Source organism: Aquarana catesbeiana, linkage group LG02, assembly GCF_042186555.1.
Source record: "Aquarana catesbeiana isolate 2022-GZ linkage group LG02, ASM4218655v1, whole genome shotgun sequence".
Lineage (NCBI taxonomy): Eukaryota > Metazoa > Chordata > Amphibia > Anura > Ranidae > Aquarana > Aquarana catesbeiana.
Window position 1 is genome coordinate 161,977,825 of NC_133325.1, and position 19,892 is coordinate 161,997,716.

The window sequence follows — 19,892 nt, forward strand, 5'->3', positions numbered from 1 at the left end:
GCTGTGATCAGTGAGAGTGTCATTATCTCCCCATTCTTCCTCACCGTGAGACGATCGCGGGTATCCCCGTGGACATCGGGTCCGCGGGACCAGCGATCACAGTCACGGAGCTCCCGGTGGGCCCACAAGCCGCCTCTTAAAGGGCAACTGCCTGTACGTGCCCTTCTGCCGCAGTATATCTGCGTGAGGTGGTTGGAATTGGAATTTCTGTCACACAAAATTTGAGATCTGGATCTCAAATTTTCCGACAACAAAATTCCAACGTAAATTCCGATCGTGAGTACACAATTCTGACGCACAAAGTTCCATGCATGCTCGGAATCAAGCAGAAGAGCCACACTGGCTATTGAATTTAATTTCTCTCGGCTCTTCGTACGTGTTGTACGTCACCGCGTTCTTGACGTTCGGAATTTCCGACAAGATTTGTGTGACCGTGTGTATGCAAGACAAGTTTGAGCCAACAGCCGTGGGAAAAAAATCCATGGATTTTGTTGTCGGAATGTCCGATCGTGTGTACGGGGCATTAGTCTTCAATAAAAATGTTTTTTTTAATGAATGATGATGCACGTGTCCACCTTGTAGTATGAAATCTGGATGAATTGCTCAGTTGTGTAATGTGTGCTGACATAATGAAGTAGGACTGTCTCCTATGTGTGCCCTCACAGCCAACCCCTGCACCCCCTGAGGTGTCTGTGGTGGGCACACTTTGCTGCCTGGATGTAAAGGGCTCTTTAAGAGAACAAGCGCTCCCTCTAGTCCCCGGCTCCATATTCAGGCTCAGTATGCAGCGCTCGTTCTGCATATATTATGTTCATGACGCAGCTGCAAAAAAATGTTCATGTAAAAACTGCATTGAACTTTATAAGACGAGACGGCGGATTCGTGCCTAGGCTCCGTCTAAGCCTACACTGCACGAGCTGCCGGAGTAAAAGAGCTGCCAGGGGGCATAACCGGGGGAGAGAAAAGGTGATTAAATATTAATAAGAGGTGTCCCTTTTCTTCAAGGCGCCCTTCTCTTTATCCATGCAAATCCCCCCATTTATTATTATCGCTGTGTGCTCCCGGTGCCCGGCCAGCAGCAGAGCCCTGAGGTGAATTAGTAATGAGGCGCCCAGTGTAACACCGCCATAGCCTACGGCTGCACAATGTATCCCTCCGCCGCCGCCCGGACTCCGCTTCTTCCCGGTAAGTCACCTCGTTTTACTTTAGGGGGTTGGGGGGGACAAGCGGGGCCTACCTACAGATAACGGCGGGGGATAGGAGACGGGTTTTTTTTTCTGTTCGGTTTGGTTAATATGCAATGTTGTTAATTAGCATAATTTATATATTTATGATAAGGATGAGAGGGGCGGGCAGTGCAGGCCGCCGTTTTGCATGGGTCGTGTTGTGAGTGCAGCCTCAGGACACGGGGGTGTGAGGAAGGAGGGGGCGGTGAAGACATGGGGGGGGGTTATATGATAATGGATGAGGATGTAGAGCGCACAGGGAGTCAGGGTGTCCCCTCCCGCACGGTTTTTTTTTTGGGGGGCCCCCCCCCTGAGTGCTGGTATGGCCGTGTGACATGTGTCGGTGGAGGAATGCTGGGCCGGGCGGGCAGGGGGAGTGGAGGGAGCGGGGAGAGGTCTGTACACACGGCTATAAATTATGTGCTCTGGGCGGGAGGGGGAGCAGCCTGACACTGTGTGTGTCTTCATGGAGGAACGAACGGCTCATCAGGATTCCTGGAGGGCTGACCTGTCATTAGCATGCTGAGTACAAGCCTCCTCTCCCTACTTCCACTCTACAAAAAGAAAAAACGTTGCCTTATTTTTATTGTTTTCATTTTTCTGTTGCTGCTACTTTGTTTTTTGTTTTTTTTTTTTTTTGTTTTTTGTTCTCCTCTAAAATTAATGAAAGTCAAAAAGCTGAGTTTCATTTTCCTTAAAGCGGAGTTCCACCCAATTCAATCACTAACAACAGATGATCCGATCCATTCTCCATCTGCCTAGCAGATCAGATGGCATTCGGGTGTTAATGAACAGGCGGTCCGTTTACATCCAACAGCCCATAGAGGAGAGCGGACTGTGACTGTGTCCACACTGCATAAGCGGAACGGATATGGACCGGCCATCCACCAGCTCAGCGGGAATCAGCGTACTCCTGGCCGAGTCCAAGCTGTATGGAAGGGGCCTAATAAAAACAGTGAAGTAAATAGTAAAAATAAATTAAAATCAAAATTGTAGTCCCCTGCGCTACCAGGTGAATAATATCTAAATAATAGGTTAAAAGGTGATAAGCAAAATGGAGTGTGAAACTGCTGCTGAATCAAAAGTGTTCACGAAACACATAATAACAAAGAAAAAAGTGATCAGTGCAATTCCTCAATTATCACATATATAAAAAGTGCTGAGTGTGAATAAATCGAAAAACAAACATCCAAATATTGCTGAATAAAGTGACAAATCAAATTCCTAAATATCTCAATAAATAAAGTGCACAGCGAAAAATCAATTGCACAGTGTGAAATCAATAAGTCCAAAAACGACCATCCAAGTGTCAGTGAAAAAATGAAAAAAAAAAAAGAAATTCAGTCCTCATAAGTTGGACTCCCACCAAACAATAACAATGATCCCATGCCTTCACACAACTGCTCAGTGCTCACAGAACTCTCACCTCTGTGCAGTGATGAATCAGCCTTAGGGACACATGTACAGTGGGGACGGAAAGTATTCAGACCCCCTTAAATTTTTCACTCTTTGTTATATTGCAGCCATTTGCTAAAATCATTTAAGTTCATTTTTTTCCTCATTAATGTATACACAGCCCCCCATATCAACAGAAAAACACAGAATTGTTGACATTTTTGCAGATTTATTTAAAAAAAAAACTGAAATATCACACGGTCCTAAGTATTCAGACCCTTTGCTGTGACACTCATATATTTAACTCAGGTGCTGTTTATTTCTTCTGATCATCCTTGAGATGGTTCTACACCTTCATTTAAGTCCAGCTGTGTTTGATTATACTGATTGGACTTGATTAGGAAAGCCACACACCTGTCTATATAAGACCTTACAGCTCACAGTGCATGTCAGAGCAAATGAGAATCATGAGGTCAAAGGAACTGCCTGAAGAGCTCAGAGACAGAATTGTGGCAAGGTACAGATCTGGCCAAGGTTACAAAAAAATTACTGAAGCACTTAAGGTTCCTAAGAGCTCATCTGTGTTCTCATCAGCGGAGGGACGAACCCTTGTGGCTATCTCCAAACAGTCCTTTATGGTGCAACCGATTCTTGGGGGAGTTTTTAAAACTGTCTGATGGGCAAAGGACTTGGGCAAAATATGGCATTAAATATTTACATCACATCTGTAAGGATGACCGTTTGTGCACTTTTGCCCAGTTGAGGGAACAGTTTGGAGTGCCCAAGACTTGGTTCTTCCGATATGTACAACTGCAACATGCCCAGTTTGGGCGGCCTGAGATACGGGTACGGAATACAGATGTAGAAAAGGTTTTGATTGACCCAGATACGTCCAAGCGGATCTCTAGATATTATGGGGCAGTGGGCCCGGGAGTAATGACCTTAACTTCAAGGGCCAGGGCACGATGGGAGATGATTGTCCCAGAGTTGTCGGAAGAACTGTGGCAGGAGGCATTGGACACATACTTGGTGTCTGTTATCTCCTCTACGGATAAAATGATCCAGTATCGTTATCTGCACCAGCAGTACTATACGCCAGCTAGACTTTATCGAATACATAGGAGGGAGTCTGCTATCTGCCATAAATGCGGGAAGGAGGAAGGCACTTTCTTACATATGGTGTGGGAGTGCACGAAGGTGAGACCATTATGGTCGCAGGTGACTGAATTTATATCGGACAAGTTTGCTTTACCAAACATTTGCTCTCCCCTACGTTGTTTCACTAAACTATTCCTTAGGTTCCTATACTTTGGAGTGAGAAAACTCATTGCTAGACGCTGGATACATGATGAGCAACTGAAGTTGGGGATGTGAATAAAAATAGTAAATGCGGATGTGATGATGTATAAAATGACTTATGAAGCTAGGGGGACTCCCAAGAAGTTTAGGAAGGTTTGGTTCCGGTGGGTGGACTCTGAGAATACATTGGATGAGGAGGAGGGGTCCTAGACCATTAGATAAGTAAGACCTATTGCTATTACTAACTCATGGCAGAGAGATGGTTGGCCTGCTCCTTTCACTGCAGACAGGCTAGGCCTTCTTGTATCCTAAATAAACAGAACACTGAATGTTGACATCCCGGGGGGGGGGTTCTTTTCTATGCCTGTTTGAATTCTTTGACTGGTTTTGGAAAAAAAAATAAAAAATGCACATATATACTGAAACATAGGGTATGCTCGGGGGACCTGAAGGGCACATTTAGGTTACAGAGATATTTGCAATACTAATGCTGTGTTTATGATGATATGAATGTTGATGTAACCCCTATCTGATGTATTGTATGAATAATCCTTATGTGCACAATAAAAAAACACTTAAAAAAAAAAAATTAAAAAAAAAGGTTCCTAAGAGCACAGTGGCCTCCATAATCCTTAAATGGAAGACGTTTGGGACGAAAAGAACCCTTCCTAGAACTGGCCATCCAGCCAAACTGAGCTATCGGGGGAGAAGAGCCTTGGTGAGAGAGGTAAAGAAGAACCCAAAGATCACTGTGGCTGAGCTCCAGAGATGCAGTCGGGAGATGGGAGAAAGTTGTAGAAAGTCAACTTTCTAGCCTCTCCTCAGTGCAAGACACATGAAAGCCCGCATGGAGTTTGCTAAAAAAAACACCTGAAGGACTCCAAGATGGTGAGAAATAAGATTCTCTGGTCTGATGAGACCAAGATAGAACTTTTTGGCCTTAATTCTAAGCGGTATGTGTGGAGAAAACCAGGCACTGCTCATCACCTGTCCAATACAGTCCCAACAGTGCAGTATGGTGGTGGCAGCATCATGCTGTGGGGGTATTTTTCAGCTGCAGGGACAGGACGACTGGTTGCAATAGAGGGAAAGATGAATGCGACCAAGTACAGGGATATCCTGGACGAAAACCTTCTCCAGAGTGCACAGGACCTTAGACTGGGCCGAAGGTTTACCTTCCAACAAGACAATGACCCAAAGCACACAGCTAAAATAAAGAAGGAGTGGCTTCACAACAACTCCGTGACTGTTCTTGAATGGCCCAGCCAGAGCCCTGACTTAAACCCAATTGAGCATCTCTGGAGAAACCTAAAAATGGCTGTCCACCAACGTTTACCATCCAACCTGACAGAAGTGGAGAGTATCTGCAAGGAGGAATGGCAGAGGATCCCCAAATCCAGGTGTGAAAAAAGTTTTGCATCTTTCCCAAAAAGACTTATGGCTGTATTAGATCAAAAGGGTGCTTCTACTAAATACTGAGCAAAGGGTCGGAATACTTAGGACCATGTGATATTTCAGTTTTTCTTTTTTAATAAATCTGCAAAAATGTCAACAATTCTGTGTTTTTCTGTCAATATGGGGTGCTGTGTGTACATTAATGAGGAAAAAAGATGAACTTAACTGATTTTAGCAAATGGCTCCAATATAACAAAGAGAGAAAAATTTAAGGGGGTCTGAATACTTTCTGTCCCCCTCCGGCCACGCCCTATGTCACATGACTTCATCAGGGTAACCGGATTAGATATCAAGTGAACATATTTATATACTGGGACAGGAAGTAAATCAACGGCCATTTTCTTGAAGACAATGTCCTCGTAGACATCGCGGCCATTTTCTTGGTTGGAAGTTGATCAGCGGCCATTTTCTTAAAGACAATGTCTATATAGACATTGCGGCCAGGCATAACATCATTTTAACATGTACAATGAATGACTTTTACATAAAAATTTGAAATTGCTCCAAAAACAGTTATGATCAAATTCAAAGTTCAACCCTTTAGTTGCAAGAGTTGTAAGGTGTGTATCCATTTGGATTCCTTCTGACTTATGGTTCTCACCTTGTGGCTCCCTCTCCATGCTCTATTATATTTTTATATACCCCAAAATTTTAAATGTGTGGGGTCTCTGTTGTGAATTTGCACAAAATGTCTCTATACGCTTAGTTTAGGGAAACCATTTACAATATTCTGAACATGCTACTTAATTACAACTAATAAAGTCCATAATCAGGTGGGTGTGCCCTGTACTAATCGTTACAAAATCATTTCTTTTATTCTGAGGTTTCTGAGAATGTTGACAGGCATGACAATATTTACAGGGAAAGAAACCCTTCCCTGTGAAAAAGGTAAAATCTCTAGTGAGAGGTGGTTCCACAACATTTTTTGCAATGATATCCCTAAGAGTTAGAGCTCTTTTATAGACGATATGTTTTTTTTCCGGAGGGTTGACGTTTAACCAGTTCTCTATGGCTCACGCAGATATACTGCGGCAGAATGGCTCCCCTGGGCGATATCCCGTATGGGTACGTCCATTCCTTTAGCGGCCACAAGAGGGCACACGCGCGCACCTGATGCACGGTGGGGGACCCGATGTACCAGCACAGGGATTTTTGTGTGTAAAAACACAAATCCCTGTGCTGTCAAAGGAGAGGAGCCATATCGTTTGTTCTTACTAAGTAGGAAAAATTATATGTCTTCTTTCCTAGTCAATCCTAAAACCCCATCACAGTTAGAACACACTGAGGGAACACACAATTAACCCTTTGATCGCCCCCTAGTGTTAACCCCTTCCCTGCCAGTGACATTTACACAGTAATCAGTGCATTTTTATATAGTTTTGTAGACACTATAACTTTAGCGCAACCCAATCAATATACGCTTATTGCAATTTTTATTTTTTTTTATTTTACCAAAAATATGTAGAAGAATATATATTGGCCTAAACTGATGAAGCAATTTTTTTTTTTGGGGGGGGGGGGTATCTTTATAGCAAAAAGTAAAAAATATTGTTTTTTTTTTTTCAAAATTGTTGCTCTTTTTTTGTTTATAGCGCAAAAAATAAAAACCGCAGAGGTGATAAAATACCACCAGTAGAAAGCTCTATTTGTGCGGAAAAAAAGAATGCAAATTTCGTTTGGGTACAGCATTGAACGGCCGCATAATTGTCCGTTAAATCGACGTAAAAAGTGCTCTGGTCAGGAAGGGGGTAAAATCTTCCGGGGCTGAAGTGGTTAAGTGTGTCACTCCTTTAGTATGTGCCAGTGTCGTTTTACCAACTTTTCTACTTCTTTGTGTTGGATGTTAAAGTCCAATATAAGACAAGGAGCTTCCGAGCTATAATGCGTTTTTTTAATATTATTATTAGTTTGTGCCCTGGTTCACATTGGTGCATTTTGACATGCGATTTGACATGTCAAATAGGCGGTAATTGCCGGAAATGGCACCGTCCTAATTGGTGCGACGCTGCACCTATTTCAAATAGTAGTTTCCGTACAACTTTTTGCGATTTTGGGCTGCGATTTCAAAAGACATCTGTGCGGGTTTCTGCACAGATGTCTTTTGAAATTGCAGCCCGAAATCTGGACTGACATGCAAGAGTGAAATCGTGCTAGTACAGCTGAACTTGCACGGCTTCATTCCCACAGGTCATTGTGAACCTGGGCTGTAGCATAGATGTTCTGTCCATTTTGCTAACAAAGTCAATTTGATTTTGTATAAACGAATGGGTATATCCTTTGTTTTAGAACCTGGTTCCAATCATCGTTGCCTGAGCCTTAAAATCTTCTTCTCTCATGCAGTTCCTCTTGATTCTTATCAACTGACCTTTTAGAACATTATATAACCAGGATGTAAAATAAAAGCTATTCATAGATAAATAGCTGTTGGCATCTACATTTTTAAAATGAGTTTTCTTGAATAGTTTGTTTCCTTCAAGACTAATGTCCAAATCTAGAAAATTGATGCATTTCTAGTCGATGTTCCACGTTAGCCTGATATTCTTATCGTTGTCATTTAACTTTGATAGAAAATTTTCCAATAAAAAACACATTATAGCTTGGAAGCTCCTTGTCTCATATTGGACTTTAACATCCAGCACAAAGAAGTAGAAAAGTTGGTAAAATGACACTGGCACATACTAAGGAGTGACAGACACTTAAACTGCATCCTTCTGGAAAAATATGGTCTATAAAAGCGCTCCAACTCTTAGTGATATCGTTGCAAAAAATATTGTGAAACCACCTCCCTCTAGAGATTTTACCTTTTTCACAGGGAATGGTTTCTATCCCTGTAAATATTGTCATGCCTGTCAACATTCTCAGAAACCTCAGAAGAAAAGAAGTAATTTTGTAGCGATTAGTACAGGGCACACCCACCTGATTAGGGACTTTATTAGTTGTCACACTGAAGGGGTATTATATGTTCTTCAATGTAGTTGCAATCTACAGTATGTGGGAAGAACAAAAAGGGCTTTGAAGACTAGAATTAGGGCACATGTTCAAAATATTGTGAATGGTTTCAAACACAGCGTATCGAGACATTTTGCACAAATTCACAACAGAGACGCCACACATTTACAATTTTGGGGTATAGAAAAATATAATAGACCATGGAGAGGGAGCCACAAGGTGAGAACCATAAGTCAGAAGGAATCCAAATGGATACCCACCTTAAAAACTTACACCTGAAGGGATGAACGTTGAATTTGATCTTAACTGTTTTTTGAGCAATTTCTCATTTTTATGTAAAGTAATTTATTGTACATGTTAATATGATGTTATGCCTGGCACTTCATTTCCGGTGTGCGGCACTGATTTATTCACTTATTTGATCGGTTATACATTTTTTTATATGTTTTTTTATTTATTTTATACCCCCTCTATTTATCTATCAATAAGAAGATTTTTGTTTGTTTTTGCTCTCTGTCCGCAGTTTATATTGCGGTACAGAGTAATATTTTTGATCGTTGGTAGTTTTTTAAACAACTATTATTATTTTTTACAGTTACATCTTCAGATAATATTGCACTTTTGTAGAACTCTTGTTCTTCTGTAATATTAAAACAATCATTGATTCAGAAATTACTAAAGAAAGATGGCCACGTTGTATTTTTGCTGTGTCGGTCTTCTATGTTATTCATTCAAACCAAGATAATGGCCACAATGTCTATATGGACATTGTCTTTAAGAAAATGGCTGCTGATTAACTTCCAACCAAGAAAATTCCCGCAATGTCTATGTGGACATTGTCTCTCAGAAAATGTATGTTGATTTACTTCCTGTCCCAGTATATAAATATGTTTACTTGATATCCAATCCGGTTTCCCTGATGAAGTCATGTGTAGGGCGTGGCTGGAGTGAGTCGCGGACCAGAAGTGAAGTGAGAGGCACTCTGACGCAGTTCTTTTTATTCCATTGTGCTTTTAGTTATTGTTTGCTGTAAGTTTCCAATTGTCTTTTAATAAACCATCGCTTGTTTGTAATGATTTACACTATTGGAGGTATTTATTTCATGTTTACATGTAATCTGGAACCCTGAGTGATCCACCAAGAGCAGATAGCTTGGAGCATGGCGGTTGGAGATCTCTAACACTTATATGTGTCCCTAAGGCTGATTCATCACTGCATAGAGGTGAGAGTTGTGTGAAGGCACGGGATGCACTTTATTTATTGAGATATTTAGGAATTTGATTTGTCACTTTATTCTGCAATATTTGAATGTTTGTTTTTGGATTTATTCACACTCAGCACTTTATATATGTGATAATTGAGGAATTGCGCTGATCACTTCTTTATAATAAAAATAAATTCCTCCAATAACAAAGTGTCCATGTAATTATTCAAAGTCCATGTATCTTGCAAAATCAGACGTGCAAAAACCAAACATATACACGCAGCGGCCACTTTATTAGATACACCTGTTCAATTGCTTGGTAACATTATTTGCTAATCAGCCAATCACATGGCAGCAACTTAATGCATTTATGCAAATTGAGCATCAGAATGGGAAAGAAAGGGATTTAAGTGACTTTGAATGTTGCATAGTTGTTGGTGCCAGACAGGCTGGTCTGAGTATTTCAAAAACTGCTGATCTACTGGGATTTTCACACACAACCATCTCTAGGGTTTACAGAGAAAGGTTTGAAAAAGAGAAAATATCCAGTGGCAGTTGTGTGGACAAAAATGCCTTGTTGAGGTCAGAGGAGAATGGGCAGATGTGTTCTAGATGATAGAACGGCAATAGTAACTAAAATAGCCACTTGTTACAACCGAGGTATGCCGAATACCATCACTGAACGCACAACACATCCAACCTTGAAGCGGATGGGCTACAGCAGCAGAAGACCATCCTGTGCCACTCCTGTCAGCTAAGAACAGGAAAATAATGCTACAATTCACACAGGTTCACCAAAATTGGACAATAGAAGATTGGAAAAACGTTGCCTGGTCTGATGAGTCTCAATTTCAGCTGCGACATTAAGATGGTCAGAATTTGGCGTAAACAACATGAAGCCTGGATCCATCCTGCCTTGTATCAACGGTTCAGGCTGGTATTGGTGGTGAAATGGTGTGGGGGATTTTTTCTTGGCACACTTTGGGCCGCTTAATACCAACTGAGCATCATTTTAACACCACGGCCTACCTGCGTATTGTTGCTGACCATGTCCATCCCTTTATGACTATAGTGTACCCATCTTCTGATGGCTACTTCCAGCAGGATAATACACCATGTCACAAGCGCAAATCATCTCACCACTGTTTTCCTGAACATGACAATGAGGTCACTGTACTCCAATGGCCTCCACAATCACCAGATCTCAATCCAATAGAGCACCGTTGGGATATGGTGGAACGGGAGATTTGCATCATGGATGTGTAGCTGACAAATCTGCAGCAACTGCGTGGTGCCATCATGTAAATATGGACCAAAATCTCTGAGGAATGTTTCCAGCACCTTGTTGAATCTATGCCATGAAGAATTAAGGCAATTCTGAAGGCAAAAGGGGGCCCAACCCAGTACTAGCAAGTTGTACATAATAAAGTGGCTGGTGAATATATAAGTCCTTGTGTGTTCTAAGAGTATACTTTATTCACTTTAACCACTTAACGCCAGGCAACATACTGGTACATTGCCCGACTTTGGTTATACTAGGATGGGATGGGTCCCACCGCCTTCCACCACTTTGCCCGTCCTACTGGCGAACCCAGGATTACAGCTGGTGGTTCTGCCAGCTGACCATAGAACTGATTGGGAACTGGAATGGCCCCAATCATCTCTATGGTCCAAGAAACTGGAAGAGACGAGTATTTTGTCACTTCCAGCTTCGCCGGATGTAAGTTAACCATTAGTGGTTTGTAAAAAGCTTCAGATCATACCAAAGGCGTTTACTACTGCTGTAACAAGCAATTAGCCCTTGCAATGTAGTTGGGGGGGGGGGGGGGTAGCCCAGGCCCAGGCCCAGGCCCACTGCAAGGTTTATTTTATCATAAGTGCATCTAAGTGCATCTTCCCCTTTGTGAAGTGCACAGCATTCACCCTTAGTACTATCTCTCTTGTTTACTACAGGAGCACGACTATTTTAAATGGGCCTGAGAGCTGGTCAAGTTTGCTTTGTGAATCTTCAACATTACTGAAGAAGTCCTGTTGACTAGCTATACTATGACCTAGATAAATAAGAACCTTCACAGACATTATTGGGTTGTCAGCTGTTCAGCTTACAAAGCAAATGTTAGTCACTTATTTGCTAACATTTACTTTGCAAAGTGAATTTACACTTGGACAACCTCTATTCTTTTATTTGATTAGCCCCCATTGTTGTGTTTTTTTTCTTCTTCTTCTTTCTCTCAGACATAATTGGGTATACAAAAAAACACTTTTATCTGAAAGCGGAAAAATACGTTATGACTGGCGGTCCGGAAGTGGTTAATGACCAGGCCATTTTTTGCGATAAGGCACTGCGGTACTTTAACTGATAATTGCGTGGTCGTGCGACATTGTACCCAAACAAAATTGATGTCCTTTTTTCCCACGAATTCAGCTTTCTCTTGGTGGTATTTGATCAACTCTGCGATTTTAATTTTTTTTTGCTATAAACAAAAAAAGCAACAATTTTGAAAAAAAAATATATATTTTTTACTTTCTGCTATAAAACATATCCAATAAAAATATGTAAAAAATCGAATTTCTTCATCAATTTAGGCAAATTTGTATTCTGCTACATATTTTGGGTAAAAAAATCCAAATTAGCACATATTGATTGGTTTGCGCAAAAGTTATTGCGTAGGGGTGCACCGAATGGGTTTTTTGGTGCCGAAACCGATACCGAAAATGAAAAATATACTAGGCCGAAAACCGATACCAAAAATGATTGTTTTTAGAAAATATTTTTATACAAGAGATGGTCAGAGACTGCAGACATGGTACAGGAGATGGTCAGAGACTGCAGACATGGTATGGGAGATGGTCAGAGACTGCAGACATGGTATGGGAGATGGTCAGAGACTGCAGACATGGTATGGGAGATGGTCAGAGACTGCAGACATAGTACAGGAGATGGTCAGAGACTGCAGATATAGTACAGGAGATGGTCAGAGACTGCAGACATGATACAGGAGATGATCAGAGACTGCAGACATACAACAGGAGATGGTCAGAGACTGCAGACATACAACAGGAGATGGTCAGAGACTGCAGACGTGGTACAGGAGATGGTCAGAGATTGCAGAAGTGGTACAGGAGATCAATGCAGCCTCACCAGGTTCTTTTAAATGCAGCCTACCAGTTCCCATCATTTGCAGCCTGCCTTTGCCTCACCAGTGCCCAGCAGCCTACCAGTGCCCATCATGCAGCCTGCTTTGTATGTCAGACAGGATCAGGATAGGGCAGTGTTAGCAAGGCAAAGCCAAGAACAGTGCTCTATCTATGGAGGAAAGCTGCCAGCACACCGCGTTGTGCTTCTCCCGCTGATCATACCAACAAGCTGCTCCTTAATGCGGTGTGCTGACAGCTTTCCTCCATAGAGCACTGTTTTGCTTTCAGCCGCCTCGTCGAGGAGGGAGGGAGGGGAGGAGAGGACTGGACTGGTGCTGGACGGGGACACTCCAGAACGACACCCTCGTACTCGGTGGCACCAGGGGCGGGACCCCGCCTAGGCCCCACCCCATTTTCGGCGTTACCGGCGTGATTTCCTTTTCGGCATTTAGCGAAAAATTTAATTTTCGGCTGATATGTTGCGGCGGCCGAAATTTCGGTGCATCCCTGTTATTGCGTCTACAAACTATGGGATAAATTTAGGGACTTTTTTTTAGCGGGACTGCGACATTGTGGCAGACAAATTGGACACTAAGTGACACTTTTTGGGGACCAGTGACACCAATACAGCGATCAGTGCTAAAAAAATTTACTTACATTGTATAAATGACAGTGGCAGGGAAGGGGCAATCAAAGGGTTAAATGTGTTCCAACTGTATTGGGGATGCTTACATTAGACAAAGAGAGAGATCGGTGTTCCTGATTAGTAGGAATCACAGATCTCTCTCTTCTCTGCGATAGAACAACGGTTCTGTCATTCCCCTGAACGATCGCGGCTGATTGGCTCCCGCTGTGTACAGTCATAGCGGATCGCCAGCGGAGCGTGCACGCTCACGAGACCAGGAAGCGCGGACAATGTACAGGTACTTTTTCTCGTGCAGCTGAGCCGTCCTGCCGCAGTATATGTGTAGTAGTTAAACTGCATTCATTTTTTAAATTAATCAACATTTTTGGTTGTAACTAATCATGGATGTTTATGCCTTTTTATAAATAACTTTATTTTAAGTCTGTTAGTTTGTCATGGTATAATTCTCTCCCAAAACAATTCATAAACCTAATTAATTCTTAGGTGTGGAATAATTTTTTCCCCATAAAAATGGCATTTAATAGTTTAAAAGCGGAGTTACACCCAAAAATGGAACTTCTGCTTTAAGTGATGGTGACCCCCTGACATGCCACGTTTGGCATATAATTTTTTTGGGGTGGGGAGCAGATATCCTCTTTTTAGAGGCATCCAGCTCACACTTCCTCCCGGGGTTCAGCGGCACCGGAAGGAAGTTCACTTCTCTCCCCTCCCTCCCTGCAATCTTCTGGGACACGTCACAGGTCCCAGAAGATTGCCCGGCCATACACAGCACGCAGCGCGTGCCCAGCTGTGAAGCAAGAATGCCAGCTTCGTACACCCGCATTGCTGGACCGTGGGACAAGTGAGTGTCCGATTAAGTCAGCAGCTACACTTTTTGGTACAGATCTGGGGAAGGGCACAAAAAAATTTCTGCAGCATTGAAGGTCCCAATGAGCACAGTGGCCTCCATCATCTGTAAATGGATGAAGTTTGGAACCACCAAGACACTTCCTAGAGCGGAACACCCAGAACAAACTGAGCGATCGGGGGAGAAGGGCCTTAGTCTGTGAGGTGACCCGATGGTCACTCTGACAGAGCTCCAGTGTTTCTCTGTGGAGATAGGAGAACCTTCCAGAAGAGCAGCCATCTCTGCAGTACTCCACCAATCAGGCCTGTATGGTAGAGTAGCCAGACGGAAGCCACTCCTCAATAAAAGGCACATGACAGCCAGCCTGGAGTTAGCCAAAAGACACCTGAAGGACTCTCAGACCATGCGAAAAAAAAATTCTCTGGTCTGATGAAACAAAGATTGAACTCTTTGGCCTGAATGGCAAGCGTCATGTCTGGAGATAACCAGGCACCGCTCATCACCTGGCCAATTCCATCCCTACAGTGAAGCATGGTGGTGGCAGCATCATGCTGTAGGAATGTTTTTCAGCAGCAGGAACTGGGAGACTAGTCAGGATCAAGGGGAAGATGAATGCAGCAATGTACAGAGACATCCTTAAAGAAAACCTGCTCCAGAGCGCTCTGATCCTCGGACTGGGGCGAAGGTTCATCTTCCAACAGGACAACGACCCTAAGCACACTGCCAAGATAATAAAGGATTGGCTACAAGACAACTCTCTGAATGTCCTTGAGTGGCCCAGCCAGAGCCCAGATTTGAACCCGATTAAACATCTCTGGAGGGATCTGAAAATGCCTGTGCACCGACTCTCCCCATCCAACCTGGTACAGCTTGAGAGGTCCTGCAAAGAAGAATGGGAGAAACTACCCAAAAATAGGTGTTCCAAGCTTGTAGCATCATACTCAAAAATACTTGAGGCTGTAATTGGTGTCAAAGGTGCTTCAACAAAGTATTGAGCAAAAGCTGTGAATACTTATGTATATGTGATTTTTTTTTTTTAGTTTTTTATTTTTAATACTTTTGCAAAGATTTCAAACAAACTTCTTTCACGTTGTCATTATGGGGTATTGTTTGTAGAATTTTGAGGAAAATAATGAATTTAATCCATTTAGGAATAAGGCTGTGACATAACAAAATGTGCAAAAAGCGAAACTCCGGGAATATATTCCGGATGCACTGTACATAAACCCAGTGAAATGACGGGCCTCAGGTGATACACAGAGATGAAACAAATTCATCTACATACAGTATCTCACAAAAGTGAGTAAACCCCTCACAGTTTTGTAAATATTTTACTATATCTTTTTATGTGACAACACTGAAGAAATTACACTTTGCTACAATGTAAAGTAGTGAGTGTACAGCTTGTATAACAGTGTAAATTTGCTGTCCCCTCAAAATAACTCAACACACAGCCATTAATGTCTAAACCGCTTGCAACAAAAGTGAGTACACCCCTAAGTGAAAATGTCCAAATTGGGCCCAATTAACCAATCTCCCTCCCTGGTGTCATGTGACTCGTTAGTGTTACAAGGTCTCAGGTGTGAACGGGGAGCAGGTGTGTTAAATTTGGTGTTAACTCTCTTACTCTCTCATACTGGTCACTGGAAGTTCAACCTGGCACCTCATAGCAAATAACTCTCTGAGGATCTGAAAAAAAGGCTTGTTGCTCTACATAAAGATGGCCTAGGCTATAAGAAGATTGCCAAGACCCTGAAACTGAGCTGCAGAACGGTGGCCAAGACCATACAGTGGTTTAACAGGACAGGTTCCACTCAGAACAGGCCTCGCATGGTCGACCAAAGAAGTTGAATGCATGTGCTCAGCATCATATCCAGAGGTTGTCTTTGGGAAATAGATGTATGAGTGCTGCCAGCATTGCTGCAGAGGTTAAAGGGGTGGGGGTCAGCCTGTCAGTGCTCAGACCTTACGCCACACACTGCATCAAATTGGTCTGTATGGCTGTCATCCCGGAAGGAAGCCTCTTCTAAAGATGATGCACAAGAAAGCCCCCAAACAGTTTGCTGAAAACAAGCAGACTAAGGACATGGATTACTGGAAGATTACTGGAACCATGTCCTGTGGTCTGATGGGACCAAGATAAACTTATTTGGTTCAGATGGTGTCAAGCGTGTGTGGCAGCAACCAAGTGAGGAGTAGAAAGACAAGTATGTCTTGTCTACAGTCAAGCATGGTGGTGGGAGTGTCATGGTCTGGGGCTGCATGAGTGCTACCAGCACTGGGGAGCTACAGGCCCTATGGCCCAGTCTCTGAAGGGAGGGGATCATGCTCTGCTTCAGTATGTCACAGTACATTTTGGCATTCATGGTTCCCTCGGGCAGTATTCCAACATGATAACGACCCCAAACACACCTCCAAGACGACCACTGCCTTCCTAAACAAGCTGAGGGTAAAGGTGATGGACTGACCAAGCATGTCTCCAGACCTCAAATCATATAAAAATCAAAAAGTCGCGCTAAAAGCTGAAGGTGACAACAGGCAAATGCCTAAAACACCTCATAGGAATAAGGGGGTGAATAGTAAACACTGAATGAATAAGTTTTATAGGAGTGCTGAGCAATTAACATACACCCTGTAAAAATAAACGAAACTAAATAATATTGATTAAATGGGACACAGATAATACTAACTATGTCCGTATGAAAAAAATCAATCTTGCATGACCCAATCAATGACAGGTGAGTATCTCAAATATCTATGGGAATAATACTGTGACAAATCTGTTACTAAAAAAACTAAACTAAAACCAGCGTTTTATTGAATAAAAAATTAAAGGTTGCACTTACAGAAACATAGTAATTAAAAATGTGTGAGAAAAAGCCGGCCGGCTCCAAAGTAACCCGTGTCTTCCGGGTGTGTGAATCGCGGTGTCGTCGGGACGTAGCTCCTCCTCCCTACGTCGTTTCGTCACAACAGGACGTGGTCTCCAGACCTAAACCCTATTGAGCATCTATGGGGCATACGCAAACAGGGGATGCCCAGCTCTGTGATGTCGTACTGAAGGAGTGGAAGAGGACTCCAGTGGCAACCTGTGAAGCTCTGGTGAACTCCATGCCCAAGAGGGTTAAGGCAGTGCTGTAAAATAATGGTGTCCACACAAAATATTGACACTTTGGGCCCAATTTGGACATTTTCACTTAGGGGTGTATTCACTTTTGTTGCCAGCGGTTTAGACGTTTATGGCCGTGAGTTGAGTTATTTTGAGGGGACAGCAAATTTACACTGTTATACAAGCTGTACACTCACTACTTTACATTGTATCAAAGGGTGTACTCCCTTTTATGAGATACTGTACATCTTACCTGTTTATTTGTAGGCCCGGTCTCCTCTACATCTGTTCAAATCCCAGAATTTATAAAGCTCGTCTAAGCTGTCAGCAAAATTAAAATTTTCAGAGCCCACTGAGGAGAGCTCTGAGAGCTGATTGGAGGGAAGGGACATATCCCTCCACCCCCCGTCACACAGCACAGGATGTGTGCTAGAGTTCCCTCCCCTGTCACCATTCTTCTCTTGCTGTCAGAAGTGACTCATGCTGATAGCAGAGGAACAAAGAAGCAGACAGAAATGATGGTTAGTGCTCTAAATTGACACCATAGAGGATATGCTTTGTTCATATTTCATGTCTAAGGTTCACAAGCACTTTAAGGTAGACATGTGTGGTTTTGGAATCTAAATTCAGATAAATTTTGCATTATTTGGAAATTTGGATGTACTGAATTTCCAAAATACAATAGTAACGACTTAAGCAAAAATGAAAATAATTTCATTACATTTTTTTTTTTGAAAACAAGAATAGAGTAAAATTGAATAGAAAATAAAGGAATAGAATAGAAAGGAATAAAGTAGAGTAAAACACAGAATAGTAAATAAAAAAATAGAAAAGAATAGAGTAGAAAAAACATTATAGAATAGAAAAGAGTAGAGTAAAACATAACAAAATATAATAGAAAATAAAAAGAATAGAATAAAATAGAAAATAAATTAAAGGAATAGAATCTGGGTGGATTTGATTTAAATCATGATTTAAATCACTAGTAAAAAGGCTTGATTTAAATCAACTCGATTTAACCACTTACAGACCGCCCGCCGCAGTTTTACGTTGGCTGTTTGAAGGAGGATATTGTTGTTACAGCAGCAGCGGAGGCGATCGCGTCTTGTCACTTGCTGTGCATGGAGACGAGTGAGGGGAAGATGGCCCCCACCTGTCTCCATGACACTGCAGGGCGGAAGCGACGTCAAAACGTCACTTCCGCCCACAGCTCTTAAAGGGCCATTTTTTTTTTTAAATTATTTTTTTAAATGACAATTTTTTTTTTATTGCATTTTAGTGTAAATATGAGATCTGAGGTCTTTTTGACCCCAGATCACATATTTAATAGGTACTGTCATGCTTTTTTCTATTACAAGGGATGTTTACATTCCTTGTAATAGGAACAAAAGTGACATTTTTTTTTTTTTAAAAAACAGTTTAAAAATAAAAAATAAAAGGTAAAATAAATAAGAAAAAAAATGTTTTTTTTAAACGCGCCCCGTCCCGACGAGCTTGCGTGCAGAAGTGAACGCATACGTGAGTAGTGGCCGCATATGAAAACGGTGTTCAAACCACACATGTGAGGTATCGCCGCGATCAGTAGAGCGAGAGCAATAATTGTAGCCCTAGACCTCCTCTGTAACTCAAAACATACAACCTGTAGAAATTTTTAAACGTCACCTATGGAGATTTTTAACGGTAAAAATTTGTCGCAATTCCACGAGCGGGCGCAATTTTGAAGTGTGACATGTTGCGTATCAATTTACTCGGCGTAACATTATCTTTCATGATATAAAAAAAATTGGGCTAACTTTACTGTTGTCTTATTTTTTAATTCAAATTTAAATTTCCAAAAAAAGTGCGCTTGTAAGACCTCTGTGCAAATACGGTGTGACAGAAAGTATTGTAATGACCGCCATTTTATTCTCTAGGGTGTTAGAAAAAAAATGTATAATGTTTGGGGGTTCTAAGTAATTTTCTAGCAAAAAAAAACTCTTTTTAACTTGTAAACAACAAATCTCAGAAAGAGGCTTAGTCCTTAAGTGGTTAAATCATAATTTTTAAACTTCAACTGTCCCGCAGGGGCTCCTCCTCTGACCCGCTGTTGACTCACCGACAGTCCCATTTACTTTAATGGGACAGCTGGTGATGTGGCAGTGACACAACAAGGCGAGGGACGTGGCGGCAGCAGGTGAGTGGATGCGCTGCCATGATGGATCTGAAATGACAGGTGCTCTTCAAATGTAAGGACTTATTCTTGCTGGTAGTTAGAATCTTTAACCACTTCCCGCCCGCCCTATAGCGGATTGACGTCCGGGAAGTGGTTCTGTTATCCTGACTGGACGTCATATGACGTCCAGCAGGATAACATGCCGAGCGCGCCCCGGGGGTGCGCATCGCGGCGATCGGTGGAGCGGTGTGTCAGTCTGACACACCGCTACACTGATCTTGGTAAAAAGCCTCCGGCGGAGGCTCTTTACCACGTGATCAGCCGTGTCCAATCATGGCTGATCACGCTGTCAATAGGAAGAGCCGTTGATCGGCTCTTCCTCACTCGCGTCTGACAGACGCAAGTAGAGGAGAGCCGATCGGCGGCAGGGGGGTCTGCGCTGATTGTTTATCAGCGCAGCCCCCCCGCAGAT

The 19,892-nt window shown here is 42.4% G+C and overlaps 1 protein-coding gene across 1 annotated transcript in view; it reads left to right on the forward strand.

Moving 5' to 3' along the window:
* The first annotated feature begins 785 nt into the window (after nucleotides 1-785).
* The window catches only part of POU6F1 (POU class 6 homeobox 1), a 209,991-nt gene continuing 190,884 nt past the window's right edge, over nucleotides 786-19,892 (forward strand). The window contains exon 1 of the mRNA XM_073613711.1: nucleotides 786-1,185. The gene's annotated coding sequence lies outside the window, so the exon portion shown is untranslated. The remainder of the gene's footprint in view (nucleotides 1,186-19,892) is intronic.